At 44.8% G+C, this 13273-nt stretch overlaps 1 protein-coding gene across 2 annotated transcripts in view; it reads left to right on the top strand.

Annotated features, from left to right (window-relative positions):
* Nucleotides 1-13273, top strand: part of KDM4A (lysine demethylase 4A) — a 2334711-nt gene that overhangs the window by 1776788 nt on the left and 544650 nt on the right. The gene's annotated exons all lie outside the window — the stretch shown is intronic.

Here is a 13273-nt window from a genome sequence, read left to right as displayed (position 1 = left end):
ACCCTGCTGCTGACCCAGAAACTATTTCGCAGGATCCAAAGGGAGTTAAGGCTTCCACTGCAAAAAACCCAATCCCCTCTGACAGAGATTCAAGGGCACTGGATAGATGGGGAAAAAAGGTTTACACATCTGCAACTTTGGCTATAAGGGCCTTAAACTGTCAATTTTATATACTTAAGTATCAGCATCATGTCATGGGATTGCTTAAACAGAAAATGTTAAATTCTGAATGTGCAGAAAACGAGGAAATGCAGGATTTATTGTATGCAGTAGAATAAGTTGGAAAACATACTTTGCAATGTTGTTTTGATTCTTTGGAGGCCTCTTGCAGGGCCGCAGTTACGGGTCCTGTAATTAGGAGGCATGCTTGGTTAAAGGAACAAAATCTGCCTGATCATGTTAAAGTTAAATTACTAAATGCACCTTTACAGCATGATACTTTGTTTGGTGTTAAGGCAGAAGAGGTGTTAAAGAAAATGGAGGACAAAGCTAAATCTATGCAAACTGTCAAAGATTTTTTTACAAGTACAGCCACCTAGGTTTAGTAGACACTGGCCTACAAAAAATTGGTCCTTTCCTGTGTCAGACAGACCTCAAAGGGGCAGACCTAGACGCCCTAGGGGCAGATCCTAGGCGCAAGGTTCTTATAGGTCCAAGTAATGGGGTGCTTCTACCTCCAAAGCTAGAGAAGATAGATTCCCAAACATACAGAAAACAGTCCCAATGACTTCCCCCTGCCGGCACCAAGCACTTATCTTCTGGCAACACCCTTAGGGGGAAAATTTGCACTTTTTGCTCAAAATTGGCACATCATAACCCAGGACAAGTGGGTTCTAAACATAGTGTCACAAGGCTACAAGTTCCATTTCCATACTCTGCCAAAGGCAAACGGCTGGCCAGATCTGCCAAAAAATCAATGGGCAGAGGCACAAAAACAAGTCTCATCCCTCATGGACATGGGGGCCATTCAACAAGTACCAGAGCAAGAGCAGGGACAAGGATTTTACTCAAGACTGTGCTTGGTACCAAGAAAGGACAAGGCCTAGAGGCCGATACTGGACCTATCTATTCTGAACACTTTCCTGGATATTCCAAAATTCAAAATGTTGACTTTGCAGCAGCTTCTGCCCATGCTGGGCAAGAAAGCTTGGCTTGTGACTTTAGACCTTAAAGAGGCATACCTGCATGTTCCTATCAGACAATCATGCAGAAGATACCTAAGATTCAAGGCTTGTTCAATGCATTACCAATTCTCTGCACTGCCCTTTGGCTTATCTACTGCGCCCAGGGTCTTTACAAAGTGCCTGGCACCAGTAATTGCATTCTGCAGACAGAGGAATACAAATATATCCTTACTAGGATGACTGTCTCATTCAAGCAGAGAACAAGGACATTCTTCTTCAACATCTGGCGTTTGTGAAAAGACTTCTAACATGCCTAGGGTACACAGTCAACAAAAAGAAATCAAAACTAGTACCCTCACAAGAGATAACATTCCCGGGTGCAAGCTTGATGATAACTGCCCAGATGGCTTATCTCACGCCAGACAAACAAAGGCAACTGACTACCTATTTCAAAAAGTTGGTAACAAAGGCCCAGTTATCTGCAAGAAAAATTCTGCAGGCTTTGGGCTTCCTGGCGTCCTGCATCCTACTAATTCCATATGCAAGACTGCATATCAGGAAACTTCAATGGTACCTAAAAAGTGTTTCGACTCAGCATTGCCACAGCCTGGAAACAGTCATTACTCTCATTCCCTGCCTGCAGCAGGAGTTTCGATGGTGGGCAAAGGCTTGTCACCAGAACAAGGGACAGCCATTCACATTACCTCCAGCCAGGCAGACACTAACAACAGACGCATCAGACTATGCCTGGGGAACCCACATGGCAGGAAGATGCATTCAGGGCACATGGTCTTCAAACCAAATTCATCTATATATCAATCAAAAAGAGATGTTAGCTGTTAAAAATGCCCTGACAACCTTCAACGACCTACTTCATCCGGGACAACTACTGATAAAGACAGACAACACCACTGTCATGTGGTATATAAACAAGCAGTGGGCACACATTCTTACCCCCTTTGCAGACTAGCCATGACTTTGTGGGACACAGCTTTGACTTACCAAGCACATCTGCAGCCACAATTCCTGCCAGGAAAGGAAAATACTCTGGCAGACGAACTAAGCAGAAACCTCATGGATCCCCACAAGTGGAAGCTGGATCCACAAGTCTTCAGCATGATAACAAGGAAATGGGGATGCCCGGACATAGATCTATTTGCCTTTCCTCCACTGCCCCTCCTCCCCAAGGTGCTCGTAAAGGTCAGACAGGAGAAGTCAAACATGATACTGATTGCCCCAGACTGTCAAGCAGAGTGCCTCTTTGGTCCTCTTCAAAAGGAACCTTGACAATTGGATGGGAGGAATGAAATTCATCCCCGGGATCCCGTCAGTCGCCCTGCTAGACAGGGGTCCAGAGAAGTAAATAGTGTGGGAAAAAAAATCAGGGAATTGTTATGGCTAGGCTTGTATAGGCCCTAGGGCTGATAGCCTATGGCGGATAATGTAGTCATACAAAAAACACCTCTCAGCAAAGCTGTGATGGATGTCATTCTGGAAGCCAGAAGGCCTAGTACTAGAAAGTCTTATGCTGGAAAATGGAAAAGATTCTGTGCCTGGAACCAGGCACAAGGAACTGATACAGCGGTACCAAATATTCCTCAGATTTTGCAATACTTAACTGAGATGCTGGACAAATGCCTATCTTTTTCATCAATTAAAATTCATGCCTCTGCCATTTCAGCTCATTACAATACAGAGCCACCACTTTATTCTCACCCTTTATTAAGGCAGTACCTCAGAGGAGCCAAAAATTTAATGCCCCCAAGGAGACTACCAATACCTGCATGGGACCTCAACTATGTCTTGGAAAAGCTCACCCTTCCTCCTTTTGAGCCAGCTGCTACTGCTGATTTGAAGTTTTTATCTTGGAAAAACAGCTCTGCTCTTAGCAATTACTTCTGCAAGACGAGTTTCAGAGCTACAGGCGCTCATGGCTGTGGAACCTTTCATTATTTTTAATCCAGACAGGGTCTCCCTGAGGACAAACCCAACATTTATGCCTAAAGTAGCATCCAGTGTGGCTCTTAACCAAGCCATCCATCTGCCAACCTTTTACCCAAATCCACAGAACAAGGGGGAGAGAATTCTGCATTCTTTGGACATACACAGACAGCTTTAGTTTCTACTTGGACAGAATCAAAGCTTTCAGGAAGACAGAGCAATTACTAGTGGCATATGCTGCAGGATCACAAGGGAAAGCCTATCTGAAAGCAGGCTATTTCTAAGTGGTTAGGCCACTGCATTCATTTCTGCAACTTACACCATGGCAAGCCAGTGCCTAAGGGCATTAGGCCTCATACCACTAGAGCTGCAGCCACCTCAGCAGCCTTTCTCTGGGGAGTACCAGCCAGAGACATTTTAGAGGCGGCTACTTGGAGTTCAGTGCACACCTTTACAAAGCATTATCATCTGCCACTCTACTCTAAATCCAGGGCAGGCTTTGCCACTGCAGTTCTGCAGGGCCTCATAGCCGCTCCTACTGCTGTCTAGTTCCAGCCTCCCAACCATAGCTTTGGGACTCTACTCAAATGTAATGACTGCAACAGTGAAACACGAAGAACATAGTACAGTAGTGTACACTTACCATAAATGTAGATGTTCGAGTGTATTCACTGTTGCAGTCCAGGTTACCCACCCGCCTTCCCCCTTTTTTCTTTTTGGATCTTATCTTTCCTTCTCTGATTTATACTACCTATGTGGTGTGTTTGCTTATAGATGAAGGTAAAATTTATATTGGTGTATTTCTGAATATACATATATATATATATATATATATATATATATATATATATATATATATATATATATATATATATATATATATATATATATAAAGTTTGCCTACCCTTTTTGGGGGCACCTGACATCTGGGGAACTAAAGAAAATGGCGTCAGCTGCTTCTTTTATACCCCTGATGACCTGACGTCAGGGAAGGGGTGACGGCGGCCTACGCAGGACCCAAGACTTGGGAATTCAGGCCGGCTGAGGGCAGCCTACCAGCAGGATTACCCAAATGTAATGACTGCAACAGTGAATACACTCGAACATCTACATTTATGGTAAGTGTACACAACTGTACTTTAGTGACTCTAGACTTAAAAGAGGCATACCTGCATATCCCACTAAGGGAATCATGCAGAAGATACCTCCGCTTCAAGGCAGGTTTTTTGTATTACCAATTCTTTGCACTGCCGTTTGGCTTATCTACTGCGCCTAGGGTCTTTACAAAGTGCCTGGCACCAGTATTTGCATTTTGCAGACAAAGAAGCAGACAAATTAATCCTTATCTGGACGACTGTCTCATTCAAACAGAGGACAAGGACACTCTTCTTCAACATCTGGCATTTGTAAAAAGTCTTCTAACATGCCTAGGGTTCACAATAAACAAAAAGAAATCCCAACTGGTACCCTCTCAAATAATTATATTCCTGGGTGCAAGCTTGAATACAACTGCCCAGATGGCTTACCTTACTCCAGACAAACAAAGGCAACTGACAACTACTTCAAACAAAAGGCAACCAAAACCCAGTTATCTGCAAGACAAATTCTGCAGGCTTTGTCGTTCATGGCATCCTGCATTCTACTAATTCCATATGCAAGACTGCATATGAGGGAAACTTCAATGGTACCTAAAAAGTTTATGGAGTCAACATTGTCACAGTCTGGAAACAATGATTCCTCTCATTCCCTGCCTACAACAGGAGTTTCTTTGGTGGGAAGAGACATGTCACCAAAACAAGGGACTGTCATTCACTCTACCCCTTGCCACCCAAACCCTAACTACAGACGCATCAGATTATGCTTGGGGGCCCACCTGGCAGGGAGATGCATTCAGGACAAATGGAGCCCAAAACAAATACATCTGCATATCAACCAGAAAGAGATGCTAGCTGTTCAGAATGCTCTGACAGCTTTCAAGGACTTACTCATCCAGGGCAACTACTGAAAGACGGACAACACCACGGTTATGTGGTACATAAACAAGCAGGGGGGTACACATTCCTACCCCCTTTGCAGACTAGTCATGGCATTGTGGAACATAGCTTTGACTTACCAAATACATTTTCAAGCTCAATTCCTGCCAGGAAAGCAAAATACTCTAGCAAACGACCTAAGCAGAAATCTTATGGACCCGCATGAATGGAAACTGGATCCACAAATCTTCAACATGTTAACACGGGAATGGGGGAGCCTAGACATAGATCTATTTGCCTCTCCCCAAAATTATCAGCTGGACAAATTCTGCCAAGAACTTATCACAGAAAAGCATGGAAAGTGGATGCCCTATCCTTCATTTGGAAAAACCTATCAGTCTATGCTTTTCCCCCTCTGCCTCTTCTCTCCAAAGTCTTACTAAAAGTCAGACAGGAAAAAACAAAAATGATTCTAGTTGCTCCGGACTGGCCTCACCAGCACTGGTACCCAATTCTAATGAATATGTCTCCACTTCCTCCCTGGTACTTGCCTCACATACCTCATCTACTGTCTCAGCAGAACAATCAAATTCTGCACACTCAGCTCCAAACTCTGAATCTTGCAGCATGGCTGATCATTTAATTATTCAAATAACACCTCTCAGTAAATTTGTGATGGATGTCATTTTGGAAGCCAGAAGGCCTAGTACTAGAAAATCTTATGCTAATAAATGGAAGAGATTCTGTGCTTGGAACCAAGCACAAGGAACAGACGCAGCAAAGCCCAGTGTTCTTCAGATTTTACAATATTTGACTGAGATGCTTGACAAGGGCCTATCCTTTTTTTCAATAAAAATCCATGCCTCTGCCTTCTCGGCTCATTACAACACGGAGCCCTCCCCTCTTTTCTCATCCGCTGCTTAAACAGTATCTTAGGTGGGCTAAAAATTTAAGGCCTCCCAGAAGATCACCAACACCTGCACTGGACCTCAATTTTGTGCTGGAAAAACTCACCCTGCCTACTTTTGAACCAGCAGCTACTGCGGATATAAAATTTCCATCTTGGAAAACAGCTTTTCTCTTGGCAGTCACTTCAGCAAGAAGGGTTTCAGAACTACAGGCTCTCATGGCTGTGGAGCCTTTTATTACATTTTACACGGACAGGGTGTCCCTCAGGACCAATCCTTCTTTTATGCCTAAGGTGGTATCCAGTGTGGCTCTTAACCAGACAATTCACCTGCCAACATTTTACCCAAATCTGCAGAACAAGGGGGAACGGATTCTGCATTCATTGGACGTACACAGACCACTAAGATCTTACTTAAACAGGACCATATCTCTAAGAAAGTCTGAGCAACTACTGGTAGCATTTTCTGCAGGGTCAGAGGGGAAGGCTATTTCAAAGCAGACTATTTGTAAGTGGATAAGCCACTGCATTAGTTTCTGCTACTTGCACCATGGTAAACCTGTGCCCAAGGGGATCAGATCACATTCCACCAGGGCTGCCTCTACCTCAGCAGCATTTCTCAGAGGGGTTCCAAATAAAGACATTCTAGAGGCTGCTACTTGGAGCTCTGTTCATACCTTCACAAAGCATTATCATTTGCCTCTCATCTCCAAATCCAGAGCAGGCTTTGCCACTGCAGTTCTGCAGGGCCTTATAGCCACTCCTAATGCTATTTAGTTCCATCCTTAGCTTTGGGATTCTACCCAAATGTAATGACTGCAACAGTGAAACACGAAGAACATAGTACAGTTGTGCACACTTACCATAAATGTAGATGTCCGAGTGTATTCACTGTTGCAGTCCGGGTTACCCACCCGCCATCCCCCTTTTCTATAACTTTTCTTTCCTTCTCTATATACTAAAGCCCTTGTGGTGTATTTGTTTTTAGATGAAGGTAAAGTTTATGTTGCTAAAAGTGCATTTATGTATTCTGTTTTTATATATATATATATATATATATATATATATATATATATATATATATACACATATACACATTTTTTTTTTTTTTTTTTTTTGCTCCCCATTTGGGGGGCACCTGACATCTGGTTCAAGAAAAACTAAATAAAATGGCGTCGGCTGCATGTTTTTATACCCCTGACGTCATGGAAGAGGAGACGGCAACCAGTGCAGGACCAACTACTTTGTTATTCAGGCCGACTGAGGGCAACCTTCCAGCAGATTACCCAAATGTAATGACTGCAACAGTAAATACACTCGAACATCTATATTTATGGTAAGTGTACACAACTGTACTTTCCTGCAGCTGAACTGCCAGCTAAAAGCCACCCTTCTATTTCTTCCCCTTGGCTCCAATCTCCTCGTTTTTCACTGGAGCCGATGGGTCCGATGCCTAAGTCTCCCATTTTGGCTTTGCCCAGGCATCAATTCAAGCCGGAGTCATCAGCCTCTTTTGCCAGCTCCTCCCAGAGCCTTTCAGAGTTCGAGGTGGACAGGTTGATGAGTACGTTTTTGAAGGAACAGATTCAATTGGGAGTTTTGCCAGCCCCAGCTCCCGCTGAAGCCATGGGTGCTCAGCCTGTATTTATGCCATGTTTCTCCTTCTCTGATCTGTCCTTCAATTTCGGAGCCCTCATGTTCGAGGATCCCGAGTTTTGAGATTCGGCACCAATAGGTACCTGTTCTTTGTTGCTAACCATCACCTTGAATGGTTCAGCCCTAGTGTCTTCAGGACCGACAGACACTCGAAGCTGTAGCTTCAGCATAGAGTCCGAGGGGTTTACGTCAGCTACTAGATTTTCTGAGCTGCCCCTTCCCCTCAGCACCTCTGCGTTTGACAGTTCAATTCCAACTCCAGCTTTAGTGCTGGGAGTGGTGGGGATTTGTTGGGCTTCAGCCCTACGGAGTTGCCCGTCTCATTCGCCCTCGGCTTTTGAAGTAGTTGAGAGGGTTCTCTCGGCCCCCCACGAGTATCGACTCTTCCTCCTTTGGACCTGACGCCCCTTCCTTTTGAATTGGTCACGCAGGATCCCTTCCTCCTGTCTTCTTTTGGACAGCCTGCTCCAAGCTTGCAGGTGTCTTCTCTTCAGGAGCACCCTGAGTCTTCCAACACCTCCCCGGTGCATCCCCCTGAGGAGATGCACTGGAAGCACACATGTAAAAAGAGGCACTTGGATTCCCCACTGGAATCCATGACCCAAGACACGGACTTGGATAAAGGGGAAGGTTCCCCCATATCCCAACCTGAGGATATCTCCTTTGGGGATATCATGGAGATCCTTTGATATAAAGGTGGATGGTTCATCCACAAACCTGACTTTGATGGGTCTGTGTTCCTGGAAGCCTTTGGAACAGATACATCTACATCCTGGGTTTCCCCTCCCTGTGGATCCCTTGATAAACTTGATATCTCACCGGTCTTGGAAGGAACTGGACATTGTAGAGCTCATACCAAAAATGCCAGATAAGATTCTTAGCTCCCCGTCAGGTAGGCTGCACTGGACAAAGGACGTACCGGTCGATGCAATGGTGGTGGCAGCAGCCACTATGTAAGAGCTGGCCCAGGACAGCTCTTTGGTTCACCCCCTGGACAGGAAGTCTAGGGCGTTGGACAGATTTGGTGGGTGAGTGTACTCTCCAGCGACCTTTTCTCTGCATATGCTGAATTATCTGGCACATGAAATCAGACTTGAGAGAGATCTTGTTAAGGAAATCTCTAAATCTGTTCCAGGTTCCATGTCTGAAGAGGACAAGATCTTCTCCAGAATGGCCACCCTCCACTCCATCTCCAGCACGTTCATGAGGCTACTTTCATTTGAGACGAATGGTACCTCTAGGGCAGCCAGGTTGGGCATTGCTATTAGGTGTCACGCCTGGATCCAGCTATGTGAATTCTCAGAACCCTTCAAGGAAGTCATCCTTTAATCAACCCACCCTTCTACAGGTCCTTTCCTTTTGGTCCCATGGTCAAAGACACTCTCTCCTAGTGTGAGAAAGGCGGAAAGACCCTAACTGCTCTCGGAATACGCTTTCTACCCCACAAAGGTCCTATTCCAAGAATTAGTGTGGTGGTAAGAAGCTGTGGTTTCGAAATCTCTGGGTCCTTTCAAGGACTCGCAGGAAGACTTTTTTACTGCTCCAATGGCAGACACCGCCCCCAAGGCAAGGAGGGTCCGAGAAATCAGGGGTCTCGAAATATGTTCTTGGGCAGGCCCTTTCAGCAATCCTGAGGAATTGTTCGACTGCTCTACTCTGGAGGCAGTCGGGGGACATTTTTCCCTACACCCAACAACCTGGGAATCCATCACTGCTGATCATTGGATGTTAAAAATTATATCCAGATGTTACGGCATCCCATTTTTCAAGTCCTCAAAGCCGACTCAAAACCTCCCAGATGTGCTACATAATCAGAGGGAGGTGGCAGCCCTTGAAATTGCAAAGCTGCTGGGAAAGAGACATCCAACCTGTCTCCAAAGACCAGTTGGATGAGGCATCTATTCAAGATTCTTTTTGGTGCCAAAGAAGACTGGGTACTTCAGACCAATTCTGGATCTCGCTTCCCTAAACAAGTTGGTTGCCAAAATGAAATTCTGAATGGTCACTATACAGTCCATTCTGCCTTTCCTGCTGAAGGACAATTGGATGTGCTCAGTAGACCTTCAGTATGCATACTGCCACATCAAAATGGACAGACTCTCCAGAAGGTTCCTCCACTTCCGGCTGGGAGCCCAATCACTTTTAGTTCAGGGTATTCCCCTTTGGGCTCACCACAGCCCCCAGGGTGTTAACCAAAGTGATGATAGTAGCTGCAGCTCACCTGAGACTGCTCGGGATCCATGTGTTTCCTTGTTTGGACGATTGGCTCCTCACTGTGCCCACCAAGCATCGACTTCTGCAAGCCAGGGATTGTTTCTCCCACCTAGCCTCGATCTTGGGCATAACCATTAATCTTTCGAATTCCAAACTGGATCCGGTCCAGATCATCAACGTTATAGGGGCTCAATTGAACACAACTCAGTGCATGGCCTTCCTTCCCCAGGACAGAATTGAGTCTCTTCAGCTGCACATAACTCTTATTCTTTCATATTATCCTACCCCTGCCTTTCTCATTCTCAGAGCATTGGGGTCGATGGTGGTGACAATTACTCTTCTAACAATGGCTCATCTTCATATGAGAGTTCTTCAGTAGACTGTAGCGATCCAGTGGTGTTTCTTGAGCTACCCAAGGACTATCCCATAAAACTATCTCATGTCTGCAGGAGTCTCTTCTCTGGTGGCTTTGATCTCAGGATCTGTACTTAAGATGAAGGTTCCTTCCATCTCCTACCAAGGCCACTGTGACCACGGACACCTCCCAGCTTGAGCGGGGCATTGGTTGGGCTGGATGGTCTATGGCATCTGGTCCCCTCTAGAGACCATTTTGCATATCAGTGTCCTGGAGACAAGGGCAGTCCTTTTAGCATAGCAAGCTCTTCATGCCTCTCTTCTCATGGGGACAGTTGCCATCCAGACAGACAGCATGTCTATTGTCTGGTACATCATCAAACCAGAGGGAACCAAGTCTTACCCCCTATGTCGAGAAGCCATGAGACTGTGGGACGCTTTCTAGTGGCAACGCACATTCCAGGGAAGTCAAGCATTCTGGCAGACAAGCTCAGCAGAACCATTGCGATGCCTCACGAGTGATCTCTCAACTCATCAGTGGCAGACATGATTTTCCAGAAATGGACTCAAACTTGCTGCGATCTTTTCCCTCCTTCCAGTACTAAGTGCAGCGAGTATTTTGTTATGATCCCCCACCAAGAGAGCCACTCAGAAGATGCTCTGATCCATACTTGGCACCCCGGTCTTCATTATGCTTACCCTCTTCTTCCCCTGATACCCAAATTCCTCCAGAAAGCTCAGAGGTTGAAGTGAAAAGTCATCCTCATTACCCCATTCTGTCTTCAAGTTTGGTTCCCCTTTCTGTGGTCTCGCCTGGTGTGTCCTCCTTGGACTCATGATCCTATTCCAGATCTTCTCTCCCACTCTTCAGGCAATCAACATCCACATATTCTCAGCCTGAAGCTAACCGCTTGGCTACTCCACCTCCATTGATGGCTAGAACTCCCGGGCTATCCTCTCCTCTTCAAAATATATTGATTGCCACTCATAATGCCTCTACCAGAAAGATTTATTCTAGCAAATGGAAGAGGTTCTCTATTTGGGTGAGACAGCATCAGTTAGACCCTTTCAATGCTCCTGTCCCAGCTGTTCTAGATTTCTTGACTCACATTTTTAACAGTGGAGCTAGCTTTTCCACAGTCAGGGTGCAGTTGGCAGACATCTTGAATGTCTATGTTGGTGAAGACTCTACATCTTTGGCATCCACAAAAATATATAAGGCTTTTTTGCGGGCACTTTCCTACTTCTGTTTCTGGTCAAGGATCCTACGCCTCTTTGGGGACCTCACTTTGGTGTTACAAGCTCTAGTTTCTGCTCCCTTTGAATCAGCTGCCACAGTTGATTTGCTTTGCAATTTTTGTCTTGGAAGACTGCCTTCTTAGTGGCTATCACCTCTGCTAAGAGGGTTTCAGAACTTCACGCCTTATCCATTAACCCTCCTATCTTATTATTCACAAGGACAGGGTAACTCTTCACACGATCCTTCCTTTATACCCAAGGTTGCATCAGACGGCCAACATCAACCAAGTGAATAATCTTCCCAGTCTTCTTTCCTAATTTCCAAAACAAGGGAGAATACAAACTTTGTCTGCTTGATGTTCACAGACAGCTGCGGTTTTACTTGGACAGGACAAAAAACTTCAGAAAATCGGACCAACTTTTTGTCTCTCTTGCTAGCTCCAGATTAGGAAGACCAGTCACTAAAGTGATCTTTAGCTGCTTGGATCTCAAAGTGCATTGTATTGGCTTATTCCACTAAAGGAATTCCTCTACCAAATCAGATCAGGACCCATTCCACTAGGCCTGTATCCACTTCCATGGCCTTTTGGTCCAGAGTGTCAAGCGATGACATTTGTTCAGCAGCTACTTGGTCTTCATCTCACACTTTCATATCCCATTACAGATTGGGTATCTGTTCCAGGAGCAGGGCCTCCTTTGGCTCTGCCATGCTCTGGAATATCCTTCCATGAGGACCACCCAGGGTTTATTTAGCTGGGGACTCTGTCCCACAAGTTGAAGACCAAATGAGGACAACAACTTCAGATAAAAAAGTTATGTTCTTACCATAACGTTCCTCTGAGTTGTTCCTTCATTTGTCTCCATCCTTTCCCCCCTCCTTCCCCCTTCCTCACATCCTGGGAGGATTTGACAAACGTTCATCCAGGTCTCTCCCACTGCTATGTCATCTGAGCCCCTGATGTATTCTGCTTTAGGGTGTGGCTAATGCTTTTTTGCATTTTTAGGTAATGTTTTTTTCTTTCATTATCAGCAGCAAACTCTATCTGAAGGGTGGAGGGAGAGTTATGGGTAGGAGAGGAGGAGCTCAGTTTTCGGCTCCAAGGCTGGAGTATACGGCCGAGTCAGATCCGAGGACAGATCCGAAACCCATAGGTTGAAGACAGATTGAAGCAACACTAAGATGTCCTTTTCCGGTTTTATCAGGTACAATGTCATATGCAAATAAAAATGACTTTTCTTAATTACAGTACCAATTATATCCTTGAATTTCCAAGTCCCATAATTTTTTGCCAGTGGCTCGAAGTGTAAAGCAAAATAACAAAGGGAAAAGAAGACACCCCTGCCTGGACATTATGGAGCTTTCAGACTGTGTGTCTCATGCTGGTATCATCCTAGCATTGAGCGGCATATTATCATCAAGGATGATGCCATACTATGAGGAAACATGAGTGACTTCAACAACTGGCTGTCTTTCTGGTATCATTCTAAAGGGATCCAATATTTTTCAGCTTGGCCGGACATGATTAACAGCCCACAGTGCTTTGCCAAGGATGGTCTGCATCTGTCCCATCTAGGCCTTTGAATACTGACTAAAACTTTATCCACCCCCATAGTACTTTTTTTTTTTTTTTTATTTACTTGCGTATATAGATTCCTAATGTACTTTTCTCTTTAGATATAATTGTGCTTTTCTGTTTAGATGTGTAGTTGACGGTTTTCATCTTTTACTGCCTTTACACTATATATTTATTGCGTATGGCTTTAATTCTATTATATGGCCTTGCAGCTTTATTTATTTATTTATTTTTTGCATTTCTCATTCATTTAATTATGCTAGCTGATGGCTGCCTTTCTTTGATGTTTGA

This window comes from Protopterus annectens, chromosome 10.part0, assembly GCF_019279795.1.
Source record: "Protopterus annectens isolate FY-2018-M chromosome 10.part0, PAN1.0, whole genome shotgun sequence".
NCBI lineage: Eukaryota > Metazoa > Chordata > Ceratodontiformes > Protopteridae > Protopterus > Protopterus annectens.
This window is presented reverse-complemented; position numbering and strand designations above follow the sequence as displayed.